The 15,646-nt window shown below is 41.0% G+C and overlaps 1 protein-coding gene across 3 annotated transcripts in view; it reads left to right on the top strand.

Annotated features, from left to right (window-relative positions):
- LOC123750857 (alpha-L-iduronidase) overlaps positions 1-15,646 on the top strand; it is a 541,648-nt gene that overhangs the window by 277,453 nt on the left and 248,549 nt on the right. The gene's annotated exons all lie outside the window — the stretch shown is intronic.

Here is a 15,646-nt window from a genome sequence, read left to right as displayed (position 1 = left end):
CGTGAAATAGTCAACGTGGATTCTCCAGAGCTCACACGCAAGAGTGCAAGCGGTCAACGGATTTATGATGATCTTGTGGCATATTCATGGATAGTCTTGTGGGATATTCCTGGATAGTCTTGTGGGATATTCCTGGATAGTCTTGTGGGATATTCCTGGATAGTCTTGTGGGATATTCCTGGATAGTCTTGTGGGATATTCCTGGATAGTCTTGTGGGATATCCCTGGATAGTCTTGTGGGATATTCCTGGATAGTCTTGTGGGATATCCCTGGATAGTATTGTGGGATATCCCTGGATAGTATTGTGGGATATCTCTGGTTAGTATTGTGGGATATCCCTGGATAGTGTTGTGGAATATCCCTGGATAGTCTTGTGGGATATCCCTGGATAGTGTTGTGGAATATCCCTGGATAGTCTTGTGGGATATCCCTGGATAGTCTTGTGGGATATCCCTGGACAATCTTGTGGGATATTCCTGGATAGTCTTGTGGGATATCTTTGGATAGTCTTGTGGGTTATCCCTGGATAGGCTATGAGATGGAGCAGTCGAATGGCATTACAATGGATGTTACAAGCGTAATGAAGAAGTGAGCTGCCACGAGATATTTTGCAAGTCGTCATGAGAATTCATTATTCTGGAGCCAGAATATGTGCGAGGAGGCAGAGTAAAGTGTTAAGGTGAGGCCAGAGCAAGGCTCGCCTGGCCCTGATCGATCAGGTCCCCCCTCCCTCAACCGTCTCGGCCAGTTTCGACTCATCACTAGCTGTCATGTATGACGATCTGTGATTGGCTAAGCATTTTTACTTACTCGTTCCCTGTTAGATTAGGCATAAGTCGATGCTTGGACGTAGGCCGGCCAAGCCAAGTGTGAGTGTCCCAGCGTCATTCTGAACCAGGAGTCCGATGTGGTGGGAGGTGCTCATCTAGTAGTCACTCCAGGAAGACTGATCAAGTTACGTCCTTGAGCTCAGGTTATCGTCGTCTTCCTCTCAGACTCGTGCCACGAGCATACCTTAGACTCAAAGTAGTCGTCCTTGAGCTCAGGTTATTGTCGTCCTCCTCTCAGACTCGTGCCACGAGCATACCTTAGACTCAAAGTAGTCGTCCTTGAGCTCAGGTTATCGTCGTCCTCCTCTCAGACTCGTGCCACGAGCATACCTTAGACTCAAAGTAGTCGTCCTTGAGCTCAGGTTATTGTCGTCCTCCTCTCAGACTCGTGCCACGAGCATACCTTAGACTCAAAGTAGTCGTCCTTGAGCTCAGGTTATCGTCGTCCTCCTCTCAGACTCGTGCCACGAGCATACCTTAGACTCAAAGTAGTCGTCCTTGAGCTCAGGTTATTGTCGTCCTCCTCTCAGACTCGTGCCACGAGCATACCTTAGACTCAAAGTAGTCGTCCTTGAGCTCAGGTTATTGTCGTCCTCCTCTCAGACTCGTGCCACGAGCATACCTTAGACACAAAGTAGTCGTCCTTGAGCTCAGGTTATCGTCGTCTTCCTCTCAGACTCGTGCCACTAGCATACCTTAGACACAAAGTAATCGTCCTTGAGCTCAGGTTATCGTCGTCTTCCTCTTAGACTCGTACCACGAGCATACCTTAGACACAAAGTAGTGTTAGTGAGAGAGAATAACAATTGGTTGCAATAAGGCAGGCAAGAGATCATAGAATGGCAGGCCGACAAAGGCTGTCATGCTGTGAGCAGCGTGAAGTAAGGCGAGAGACACTGAGAGGTGGTCAAGACCTGGCGGCAGGTGGATGGTTTACAGTTTATTAAGGCCAGAACTGTGGCCCGGAGGCGTCTTGTCTGATGACCAGGCAACTCGGGAGGTGGTGATCAGCCTTTATCATCACTTAAGTCCATCTCTGCTGCTCTTCCCAATATCGGAAGCTGTCCAACTCACCTTCGATCTGGGAGACGTCATTACATCAGTGACCTGAACTATGACCAAAGTGAGAACATATTCTTTGGAAAAAAGTAGTGAACCGAGACTCAACATACTCTCAAAAACAGATAAAACCTCAAAAGTAGAGTCGAAATATATAAATGGAGCTCGAGTGTAATCATCACAGCAACAGATGTCCCAACTCCAGATGAATACAAATATACTCTGATCATAAATGGTAATGGTGTCTGCATCATATTCATCTCGTGCTGGCGTCTCATTAACTCATCAAAACAAAAAGTCTCTATTAAATATGATTCTTTCTAGCAACTAATAACCATTATATCATGTGTACCACTGCATCATGTTATCTATTGTATCATGTTATTTAATGTATCATGTTATCTAATTGACCATGCAGTTTACTTTATCATGTTCTTTTGTATTTATTTTATATTATAACTTGGATTGCCTATTGGCAGCCTGAGAACATTAACTTCAACACAGTTTTGTAGATTCGTAACCTAGAGAAATCCACACTAGCTGTTCCATCTAGCGTCATACAACCATGAAGAAGCGCCACAGTTGTATGGATCCTCCTAGAGACTCATATGAGCATTCATTTAAGCCCCATAACTCGACGTTTGGTTCATCCCACAGCGCCAGTTCTGCTTACCAAAAATGGCCCACTTAGTAAGATTAGTAGCCGAAACTTCAACATTCAAGCAAGCCAGGCATCTCACCCATTTAAAGTTTTTGATATATATATATATATATATATATATATATATATATATATATATATATATATATATATATATATATATATATATATATATATATATGCGGAAAATCCACAGAGAAATATGAAATGAGGTGAACGTTTCGGCTTTGTTAAAGCCTTTGTCAACACCAGACTCAGTGAGTCTGGTGTTTGTCAACACCAGTGAGTCTGGTGTTGACAAAGGCTTTAACAAAGCCGAAACGTTCACCTCATTTCATATTTCTCTGTGGATTTTCCGCATAAAATGATCAGTGTTTTGTGATCGTCAATTGCATATATATATATATATATATATATATATATATAACTGAAAACTCACACCCCAGAAGTGACTCGAACCCATACTCCCAGAAGCAACGCAACTGGTATGTACAAGACGCCTTAATCCACTTGACCATCACGACCGGACAAAATGAGGTGATAGCCGAGGCTATTTGAACCACCCCACCGCCGGCACTCGGATAGTTATCTTGGGCATAGCATTTTACCAAATCACCTCATTCTTAGGGGCACACGTGAGGAACACAAAGGCTTTGTGTTCCTCACGTGTGCCCCTAAGAATGAGGTGATTTGGTAAAATGCTATGCCCAAGATAACTATCCGAGTGCCGGCGGTGGGGTGGTTCAAATAGCCTCGGCTATCACCTCATTTTGTCCGGTCGTGATGGTCAAGTGGATTAAGGCGTCTTGTACATACCAGTTGCGTTGCTTCTGGGAGTATGGGTTCGAGTCACTTCTGGGGTGTGAGTTTTCAGTTGCATATTGTCCAGGGGACCATTCTGGCTTGTTCGCATATATATATATATATATATATATATATATATATATATATATATATATATATATATATATATATATATATATATATATATATATATATATATATATATTGGTGTATATTGGCAGCAGGTTTTCTTTCAAACATGTTTCATTGAATATGACCGCATATTCTGTACTTATTATTTTCTGGTTTAGGGCTTTTATCCCTCTAACTATTTTCTTAGCATCAGGGCTTAATTGATATAGGAGTTCTCCAAAACTCATTTTCGTACTTTTAAGGTGAAGAAAAGAAGTGATTTACTATAGAGTGTATTACACTTATTTGTATAATTTGCACAACGTTTCGAACCTCCATGGTTCATTCTCAAGTGAACAGATCTTACAATACTAGTTGATTTTATACCCGCACTGGGTCAGGTGATAATACAATAAAGGTGAAAACATGGGGGGATACATAAGGGATAAATGTGAGGTAAAACATAGGGGTAACTGCAGAAGGCTTATTGGCCCATACGAGGCAGCTCCTATCTAAACACAAAGATTAATCCAGTGTAATTGGCCTATTATGTTGGACATTGTCTTCTGTGTTGGCATCGATATGTTCTGGTCTTGTCCTTACTCTCATGGTGGGTAGAGTAAATAGTTCCGTGATTTGGGTGTTCATGGTAGGTCGCTCTTTTCTTATGTGAATTGTCTCAAGAATTTGTAATCTTCTTACATCTTGGGTTTTGTCTATTATGCTGGTATTCTTGTTCAACATTTCTCTTGTTAGAGTAATGTCATGGGCTTGTCTCATGTGATTCCTAGGGGCACCGGATTGAAGACGGCATGTCAAACGCCTCGTCAGTTTGGTCGACATCATACCTATGTACTTACATTGAAGGTTACATCCTTCGTGGGGGCAAGTGTACATGTATACAACGCTTGACTGCTGTAGAGGGTTCTCCGGCGGCTTCGGGCTGTTTTTGATAAGGAGTTCGGAAGTCTTCTTGGTTTTGTAGAATATTATCAGGTTTATGTTTTGGTTAGGAGTAGTGCTTTTTACTCCTTTACGGATTATTTCTTTCATTATTCTTTCCTCTTTTATATGTTCACTGTTCATGGTTGATTTGTAATATAATTTTATTGGAGGTGTTGTGGTTTCTGTTCTAGGTTCTGGATAATACTAACGGTCCAAGTGTCTTCTTATAGCAGCGTTTATTTCCGCGTTGCTATATCCGTTGTTCACCAATACCTGAGTTACTCTTTCAAACTCTCTACTCACGTTGCTCCATTCAGAGCAGTGGGTAAGCGCTCGACGAATATAAGCATTGAGAACACTGGCTTTGTATCTTTGGGGGCACTCACTTCTACCGTTCAGGCATAATCCTATGTTGGTGGGCTTGGTATATACGTTGGTGCTTAAAGAGGTTCCTGTTTTTGTTATCAGTACACCCAGGAATGGCAGACTGTTATTTTCACTATTTTCATGTGTAAATCGGAACACTGACTCTCTCTCTAGGTGTCTTTTTAGGTCAATTTGTTCATCTGAGTCTTTTACTATTACGAATATGTCATCTACATAACGGCAGTATTCAGTTGGTTTTTGTCTGCTACTGAAGACCTTGTCTTCGATGGTTCCCATATAAAAATTAGCAAATAAAACCCCTAAGGGGGAGCCCATTGCTACTCCGTCTATTTGTAAATACATGTCTCCTTGTGGACTGATGAAAGGTGCTTTCATCAGTCCACAAGGACTGAAGAAAGTCCACAAGGAGACATGTATTTACAGTTATTTCATCAGTCCACAAGGAGACATGTATTTACAAATAGACGGAGTAGCAATGGGCTGCCTCGTATGGGCCAATATGCCTTCTGCAGTTACCCCTATGTTTCACCTCACATTTATCCCTTATGTATCCCCCCATGTTTTCACCTTTATTGTATTATCACCTGGCCCAGTGCGGGTATAATATCAACAAGTATTGTAAGATCTGTTCACTTGAGAATGAACCATGGAGGTTCGAAACGTTGTGCAAATTATACAAATAAGTGTAATACACTCTATAGTAAATCACTTCTTTTCTTCACCTTAAAAGTACGAAAATGAGTTTTGGAGAACTCCTTTTTCAATTAAGCCCTGATGCTAAGTGAGTGAGTTCTGGCTACTAGGTACGACATATATATATATATATATATATATATATATATATATATATATATATATATATATGTCGTACCTAGTAGCCAGAACTCACTTTTTGGCCTACTATTCAAGGCCCGATTTGCCTAATAAGCCAAGTTTTCCTGAATTAATATATTTTTTCTAATTTTTTTCTTATGAAATGATAAAGCTACCCATTTCATTATGTATGAGGTCATTTTTTTTTATTGGAGTTAAAATTAACGTAGATATATGACGGAACCTAACCAACCCTACCTAACCTAACCTAACCTATCTTTATAGGTTAGGTTTGGTTAGGTAGCCGAAAACGTTAGGTTAGGTTAGGTTAGGTAGGTTAGGTAGTCGAAAAACAATTAATTCATGAAAACTTGGCTTATTAAGCAAATCGGGCCTTGCATAGTAGGCTGAGAAGTGCGTTCTGGCTATTAGGTACGACATATATATATATATATATATATATATATATATATATATATATATATATATATATATATATATATATATATATATATATATATATATATATGTCGTACCTAATAGCCAGAATGCACTTTTCAGCCTACTATGCAAGGCCTGATTTGCCTAATAAGCCAAGTTTTCTTGAAATAATATATTTTCTCTAATTTTTTTCTTATGAAATGATAAAGCTACCCATTTCATTATGTATGAGGTCAATTTTTTTTTATTTTAGTTAAAATTAACGTAGATATATAACCAAACCTAACCAACCCTACCTAACCTAACCTAACCTATCTTTATAGGTTAGGTTCGGTTAGGTAGCAGAAAAAGTTAGGTTAGGTTAGGTTAGGTAGGTTAGGTAGTCGAAAAAACATTAATTCATGAAAACTTGGCTTATTAGGCAAATCAGGCCTTGCATAGTATGCTGAGAAGTGCGTTCTGGCTATTAGGTACGACATATATATATATATCTGATACAGCCTTTTCTGCATTATTAATCTTCACATTGCAGTAGTATTTCTTGCATTACATAATTTACTCATTATCGATGTGTGTGCATATTATACTTATTGTTATTATTGCCTAATATATGTTACACATAAATTAATCTCATAGAATACCCCCCCCCCCCCCAAAAAAAAAAAATGTGTCATGGGAAGCTGGCTCTAGAATTATCTAATTTACAGTCATTGCTTTATAGAATTTATTCACATATAATCATAGATCTATAAGCCACTGATTTTCTCATTTCATTACTCATTCTGGTCCTTCGAGCTATCTTAGAATTAATCATTATTTTGCACTCTTAAAATTATACATTTTATTAGTAATATACTGGAGCCAGAATTCCCCACACATTTTGGAGTGGCCTAGGTTATGTGTTTTGTGTATCCTTATTACATAGTTTTTGTGCATGTGTTTCATGTGTTATCATTATTTGTGTGGGTTTTGGTTTGGGGCCTCTTATTCTGTTTTTTTGTGTCATATTGTTCTTGAGTGTTTTATGTTATTGTTTTTATTGTTTTTGGGCACTTCAGGCCTATGGTTTTGTACCTATGTCTGGTTTATGTCATGTGCTTATTATTTTCTCCTTGTGTTTGTTTCTGAACTGTGTTTTCTCCGTACTGTATTGTGTTTTGTGTGCCCGTTTTGGACTGCCTTGTGTACTGTATTTTGTGTATCCTTATTGCTTTGTATGTTGTGTTTGGGTTTCATGGGTTTATCTATGTTTGTGTTTTTGTTGTGTGTAATGATTTGTCTCTGTAATTGTTTTATGTAAATATTTTATTGAATTATAATAGCATGCTCCGCATGTAAATAAAAAAAAAATGTGGAGCATCGCCTAGAGACACAATACCACGTGATTGATGTTTGTATTATCCCGCACATTAACGACGCCATGATCCACGTGACCACGTGAGTGATGCCTGTTCTATCCCGCACATTAACGACGCCATGACCCACGTGACCACGTGAGTGATGCCTGTTCTACCCCGCACATTAACAACGCCATGATCCACGTGACCACGTGAGTGATGCCTGTTCTATCCCGCACATTAACGACGCCATGACCCACGTGACCACGTGAGTGATGCCTGTTCTATCCTGCACATTAACGACGCCATGACCCACGTGACCACGTGAGTGATGCCTGTTCTATCCTGCACATTAACAACGCCATGATCCACGTGACCACGTGAGTGATGCCTGTTCTATCCTGCACATTAACGACGCCATGATCCACGTGACCACGTGACTGATGCCTGTTCTATCCCGCACATTAACGACGCCATGACCCACGTGACCACGTGAGTGATGCCTGTTCTATCCTGCACATTAACGACGCCATGATCCACGTGACCACGTGACTGATGCCTGTTCTATCCCGCACATTAACGACGCCATGATCCACGTGACCACGTGACTGATGCCTGTTCTATCCCGCACATTAACAACGCCATGACCCACGTGACCACGTGAGTGATGCCTGTTCTATCCTGCACATTAACGACGCCATGACCCACGTGACCCCCAGACCGGCTTGGCTACCCAGAACCTCTACTACTATAACAGCTAAGCTATATTAAGTCATATTAATAATATAACTTTACAATAATTAATCTAACTAAATAATAACAACATGGAATAATTTTCGTGTGGATGAAATTATAAGTTCCCAAAATTGTGTGAAGTGGAAGTTTATTAGTGAAGATAAATTGTAAAATATTAAAGAAATAACAATTAATTAATAATTAAAATAATTAGACTAAATAAATACAATGAAATTATTCTCTGGTAGATTTCCCCCCCCCCCCAGTAAGTCTTGATAAGCTGGTACTGTACTTTAATGCAGATATATATAATAAGTCTTTTATAGCAGAAGTGTTCAGGGACTGGCACCACAACAGTCTCTAAGCCGAACATTTTACCTCTGTAATTACTGGGTTACGTAATTACTAATCACCCACTTCCCACCCAATCAATGGGCAGTGCTGTGGAAACCTTACAGTCGTGTGCATGCACTACTTACGGTAAGTAAACTTTGGATATTTAGGTAAGCTTTAAACGGTACATCATTTTGAGTCACATACGCACACTATTCCTGAACATTTGTAATAGACTTGCATCTGAATTCTGAAGAAAAAAATTGCACACACAATTACGCAAGATATGTGAATATTTCTGCTGCCAGAGATTACATTTGGTCAGATATTTCAACGATTGATGATAACTTTCCAGATGTAATTGTAGCAGAGACCATGCCCAGCAATAGTAATGTCTAACAGCTGTCACCATTTCGCCCCCCTTTCCTCTTCCAGATGTAGAGAGGGTTATTCCCGCGGGTCTTCGCCCCCTCCGTACCTGGGCGCCACTCCTCGCCCTTGGGCCCCCCCAGTCTACCAAGGGCTGGCCTTGAACTGCACCCCCTGGCGAGTGGGGAAATCCAGCCTCACCTCTGTCACTCTCGGTTGGATTTGCCCGCCGTGACACTGGGAAGATATACAGGTAAATCCTTACCTCTTCGTCCAAGGTCGCCAGCTGGGTGTTTATATTCGTGTGCCAGCAACACTTCTCAGTGGTCTTAGTCGTTATCGCAGCCCAACGATGTAATTTCAGATGCATTACAGTGTAACATAAATGATTTACTCAAATAGCCCTAGAGATGGGAGGCTCACTTAAACAGAATGTTAAAATCAATAAGTTTACTGAAGGAAACTACACTGGATCCACATAGTGGTTAATATACGTGGAACTGTTAGACGGCGGCAACACTGTCTGCTGGACGATTCAAGAGCTCGCTCCTGGCCTCTTGGACCCAGCCGCTTCCTCCAGCGGCCCAAAAGTCACTGCACCCACATATATATACACCAACTCATGCCTACTTGAGTAACCTGGCTCCTAGCCTAACTCTCTACCACACTGGTAGTAATAATAAAGACAATGTTTACGATATGAAAGATATCCTAGCTCACCTAGATCAAGCGGATAAAATGGGTGGAGGGGGGGGGGGATTTATCTACCTAAATTCTTTCTGCTACGAAGCCGACCTATCCTCTGGTGAGAGCTGCTGAGGTCCCTGGTCCTGACGTTTGGTCCTCCGTTGATCAGGTCCCATACACAAGGTCCTCAGTCGACTTGTAGATGCACGTCCTCGCCGTTCTCACACTCTACGGGCAGGTCCTCTTCCTCTCGAGGTATGGGAGACAGGTACCTGAGCACATCACTGTAGACAACTTGCAGTCTGGTCCAGTGTCCCATCCTCGGTCTGCCAGTGGACTTGACCCCAGGCACAGCAGCTCGCCTGATGCGTTCGAACGCGGCCCACTAGGCGTCCCAGACGTCCAAGTCCAACGTTCGTCTATGCTACAAACAATTAGTAAAAGAGCCCTTGGCGCTCTAACACCAGCCAAGCCTTGCTTCCATTTACTCTATAGGAGTCAGATGACCTCTCACGATGTCTGCAGTATCAATGCGGCTGCTTGGGTTCACTGGTTGGGGTTTCCTAGCCTCTAAATCAGCTCACTCGAGCTCCTGATCCACTCTCTATGACGGGCAGTGACATACTGTGCCCGCCGCCCGGAGCCCTCCGCCTTGTGACGTCACACTACCCGAGGGCTCCTCCCCATTGGTCCATGATGTCACGTGACCCTACCTGGCCAATCAACAACCGGCAGGCGTCACGCTCCTTTGGCAGGAAGCAGAGTGCCTCGGCGCCATCTTGTAACTCAAAAGGGCATAAGCCATTTGTGTGACCAAACTAAAACGCCAAATTCATTGCCAACACGATAACGTTCCATACCCTCATATATATCAAAATGTTCCCTGAACATCAGAGAACGTTCAGGTTGCAGAGATATGACTCTTGAAGCTGGGACGAGAAAGATATGGGGGTGAGACACCGTTACACAGCTCTCGATATATTACTGCCATTAGGCTGCTCTAAAGCAGTCCAGGGTGGTAATCAACTCCCTCTTTAGGAGCACATGCTTTGGGTAACTCACCAGTTCTATCATGCACTTAATGGCCAATATGGGATACGATCCAGAAGAGACAAATTCTGGCTCCATCATCGACTGTTTTATCTTATCTGTGGCAAGGTTCAGAAACAAGCATGTCACACTGACTTCTTGTTGGTCTGAGTGCAATCAGGATAACAGTCACTTGCAATTTACCTTTTGCCTTTGGGTACATTTACACGCTTGAGTGCAAGGAGAATGTCTCAATACTGTCGGAAGAGTGGAGAACCAGTTTTAGAAACGATCTTTCATATATCGTTGTCACAAGAACTGCACTTTCGGCAGCAACTGTGAAAGGAACCATCAGAGTAATTTTGCATGGTGGTAGGGGAGGATGATCCAAATGACTTAATTTTGTATCTCTTCCAGCCTTCCAAGCATTCTTTTAAGCTCTAGAGCAAGCATGGATGCAGAACTATCAATGAGGGATCAAATGCATGAAGCGTACATCACTTCTGCAATTTTCACAATTGCACAACTGGTCCAGTCTCATGATTTAGTGGTAGGCGGGGTGCTCTTGATTCCTATTAAAGTAAATTAATTTCGGATACGTGTGGATAAATATGATATTGCGAATATAATTTTTTATCTTTTAAAGTACTCTTTAACCTCAATTAAATCGAATTTTGTAACACAGTCTACGAGATATAATTTCACGGCTCTACACTTCTGTGTACTTGAGAAAGGATATAGCAAGTTTAACCTGAGGAAGGCGAGAGAGCGGTGGAGTGTAGTGAAGGTACTTAATCCTCCAGGGAGGCGCCTGGATCCCAACCTGCCAGGCCTTAACAACCTTAACCCGCCACCAGGATAGGAAAAGCCGCCGGTGTGCCCCAGTTTAATTTATTTTGTCGGACGGTGAGGAAAATAAATGTTGTAGCATCACTCACGAGATGTGCTGCCATCTACGGCATTATAGCGATACTATCCTATGTGCGAAAAGGGGGAAAAGAGAGTGAATTGATGGTTAGTGGGGGAGTGGGGAGAGGTTCAGATCAGGGGATGAGGTAAAGTAGCAGGGGGAGGAATTAAGAGGTGGGTTATGTTGAGGGAGAGCTGGAAGGATGTAATATAAAGATGGGCAACACCTGGCGAGGTTGTGGGCCGGCCAGGTACCAATGGAGATGCCCAGCTAATTTTAGCCTACTCGAAGGACGAGTTAGAAAAAAAAATTGTCCATTATTTCGAGAAATTAAATTGTAGCCAGTGACGTTGTCGTGTGGGTCAAGGGGGGGGGGAGGCTGCACTGTCTTTCTAACGTCTAGAGGAAAGGAAAAAACAATTAAGAACGAAGGTTCATATGAGAGCCAGTTGAATAACTATTCCTGGATAATTGTCTTGTCTTGGTCAGTTTAATACTTCAGTGTCATGAGTGGAACACTGAGTGATGGAACCGCAAATTATTCATGAGGGCGTTATTAATATTCTGTGGCCAGGGTAATATTCTGTGGTCAGGGTAATATTCTGTGGCCAGGATAATATTCTGTGGCCAGAGTAATATTCTGTGGCCAGGGGTAATATTCTGTGGCCAGGCGTAATATTCTGTGGCCAGGGGTAATATTCTGTGGCCAGGGGTAATATTCTCTGTCCAGGGTAATGGTCTGTGGCCAGGGGTAATATTCTGTGGCCAGGGGTAATATTCTGTGGCCAGGCGTAATATTCTGTGGCCAGAGTAATATTCTGTGGCCAGGGGTAATATTCTGTGGCCAGGCGTAATATTCTGTGGCCAGAGTAATATTCTGTGGCCAGGGGTAATATTATGTGGCCAGAGTAATATTCTGTGGCCAGGGGTAATATTCTGTGGCCAAGCGTAATATTCTGTGGCCAGAGTAATATTCTGTGGCCAGGGGTAATATTATGTGGCCAGAGTAATATTCTGTGGCCAGGGTAATATTATGTGGCCAGGGGTAATATTCTGTGGCCAGGGGTAATATTCTGTGGCCAGGGGTAATATTCTGTGACCAGGGGTAATATTCTGTGACCAGGGGTAATATTCTGTGGCCAGGGGTAATAGTCTGTGGCCAGGGGTAATATTCTGTGGCCAGGGGTAATATTCTGTGGCCAGGGGTAATATTCTGTGACCAGGGGTATATTCTGTGGCCAGGGGTAATATTCTGTGGCCAGGGGTAATATTCTGTGGCCAGGGGTAATATTCTGTGACCAGGGGTAATATTCTCTGTCCAGGGTAATGGTCTGTGGCCAGGGTAATATCAAACAGCACAAGTAGATGAGAATGTAATATCTTTATTGAAGAGTTAATACACAAAGTAAATACTTTGCAAATCTATATCAATAGATAATGAAAACATAATAATGTGATTAATCTTTGTGAAAATCTCTGGAGCAAGGCGGTGTCCTCGCACCAGCGTCCTGCACCACCACGACACACGCCTCACCTTGATGTGTTTAACAGCTTCCCGACCTGGAGTCCGCCTAAACTCATTAGGTATTTGGAGGCACCGAACTGATATCCAATCTAATTTTTATGTGTTACTTATTTATACTCTGGTAAATCAGGTAAATCAGGTAGGTAAATCAGGTATAATCTGGCTCATAAGTATCCACACAGGAAAGAAAAAACAAAATAATTGGATTATTTTAGTCTTTTCTCCGTGGATCTTTGTGGATAACTGAATTGCATGTTTTATGTAAAGAAAATTTCCACCAACCCCTCCCATGAAGTTTTTAATGAAATCAGATTAACCTGAAAAAATGAATTGGGTATCACCTCGGAGCTTCCAAATTCTTTACAGCTTTCCATTAGTGGGAAAAGTCAGGATACGCAGAGCAACGACTCAGTTGAACTTCTAATTCCATTTACTTGCATGTTTTGAGAGAGATCTGCTGGGCGCTTAAGCAGTCAGTATTCACCAATACAGGACCGACCAAGGTTATACAACCACCGGACGTTGGAGAGAACGGACGTCGGACGTTCTCCCAATATTTCGGTAAATTCTCACTAAGAGACTACTGTTTTCCTGGACTAAGTTCAGGACAAAACTACACTTGCTGTGTGATCGGTCAGCTAGTGTCATGGTCTTAAAAAACCCTGGTGAAGTTCATAGCACTCAGGCACTCAGGCACAATTGACTCTCAGGTACTCCTGACGAAGAACATTGTAGTAGTAATAAAATATTCTCCAGCAAGTAAAAGCGAGCCACGGAGGACAATATAACAATTAACAACGCGAGGTCAACTATTTATATACATCACGTTGGACACCTGAGGAGTATAATAGTGGTCAAGAACACTGATTTATCTGAAATAACTATTAGTGTCTTTAAGTAACCTGTCCTCAGGGCCTTTGTACCGACGTAATAAAGACGGTACAAACACAACTGAAGGTAATAGTAATAGTAGTAAGTACGTAGTAGTGGCAAAGATGCTGAGATGATAGTGATTATAATGATAACTGGAGGAAAAGTATACCTGCATATCAATAATAGAAGAAGAGCACCTGTCATATCCTGATGGTTCTCATAGGAATTCACTTGATAACTTTGTTGCAGTTTGCATTCTTTGAGTGATGTATATTATTCTATAAGTTATATATATCAAGTGGAGATGATACTTTTGATTCCGAGAGAGATAGCAGTGGGAGAATCAGTGATTCCGATTTATTGTCGGAAAACGTACCAAGTATTCCTAACCATTTATTTATTTTATTTATTTATTTATTTATATACAAGAAGGTATATTGGTCCTTAATCTAACAGATAATTTTAAGTAGGTAAATTCTAGCATAATTAATAAAATGATAACAAATACATTGAAAGAAAAAAAATGAGATGAGAGAGCTTAGTAAGTATATTAAAGCACATTGGTATATTAAAGCTCTGATTGATTACATTGACAGCTTGATTGGTAATTTAAACAAGATTAATAGACACCATACAGCAGATTGGCAGTACATATAAGAAGACAGCAATGATCACAATGGTAAAGAAGTTCGGATTGGGTACATAAAGATTGGGAGATTGGGTAGCAATAAATACAGTGCAATTTTAAAGCAAAAGGTAAAAAACTATGTAGATGAAATTAGGTATTTTTTAGTATTGTTTTTGAATGACGCAAAAGTTGGACAGCTTTTCAATTCAATAGAGAGTGAGTTCCATAGACTGGGTCCCTTTATTTGCATAGAGTGTTTACACAGATTAAGTTTTTCTCTGGGGATATCAAAGAGATATTTATTTCTGGTGTGGTGATAATGGAGGAAATTTTCAGTCTGGTAATACTAAATCAGTAATATTTGTTGTTTTATTCACCTATATATTAGAACAGTTTGTACCTGGATGTGAGGACGTCAAGTGAACGTATCATCTGCGATACGACATGGAAGTTATTGCTCTGTTGTGTGCAGATACAACGGAGGTGAACATCCCAGTCAAGAAGGTGGATGAGAACGGCAAAGTAAACCCTGGTTAATAGGCTGGGAAGCAAAGGAGGGAATATAAAAAATATGAACAAAGTACAGAGAGCTAAGAAAAATGGAATATAGAGATGCGATAATGAGAGCTAGAGGTTAATACACCAGAGTCCAGAGAGGGAAGCTGAGAGGCAATACGAAAATGACATTGCAGGAAAATTAAGGAGCAACCAAAGTTGTTTTATTTATTTATTTATTTATTTATTTATTTATTTATTTATTTATTTATTTATTTATTTATTTATTTATTTATTTATTTATTTATTTATACAAGAGTTGTTACATTCTTGTACAGCCACTAGCACGCATTGCGCTTCATAGTCACAAAAGGAGAAAAAAACAGAAGAGACCATATGTGATAAGGCTAAAGAAACAAGGGGAAAGTCTCCCAGAAAATGACAAAAAAGGATCTGAGAACCGAAACAAATGATTTCATGAGGTCTTTACCGCAGAACCGATGTGGAGACCAGAGCTAAGTGATGAAAGGCCAGAGGAAACACTGGATGACATAGTCTCAGTAGAGGAGGGTAAAAAGAACATGAAGGAACTAGATGTAACAAAATCAATTGGGCCAAACATAATATCACCATAGCTTATGAAGGAGGCTGCAGAGGCGCTATGTCACCAGCT

Source organism: Procambarus clarkii, chromosome 74 (genome assembly GCF_040958095.1).
Source record: "Procambarus clarkii isolate CNS0578487 chromosome 74, FALCON_Pclarkii_2.0, whole genome shotgun sequence".
In the NCBI taxonomy this organism is placed as follows: Eukaryota; Metazoa; Arthropoda; class Malacostraca; order Decapoda; family Cambaridae; genus Procambarus; species Procambarus clarkii.
The sequence above is the reverse complement of the archived record's forward strand: the minus strand, read 5'-3'. Positions and strand labels throughout refer to the sequence as shown.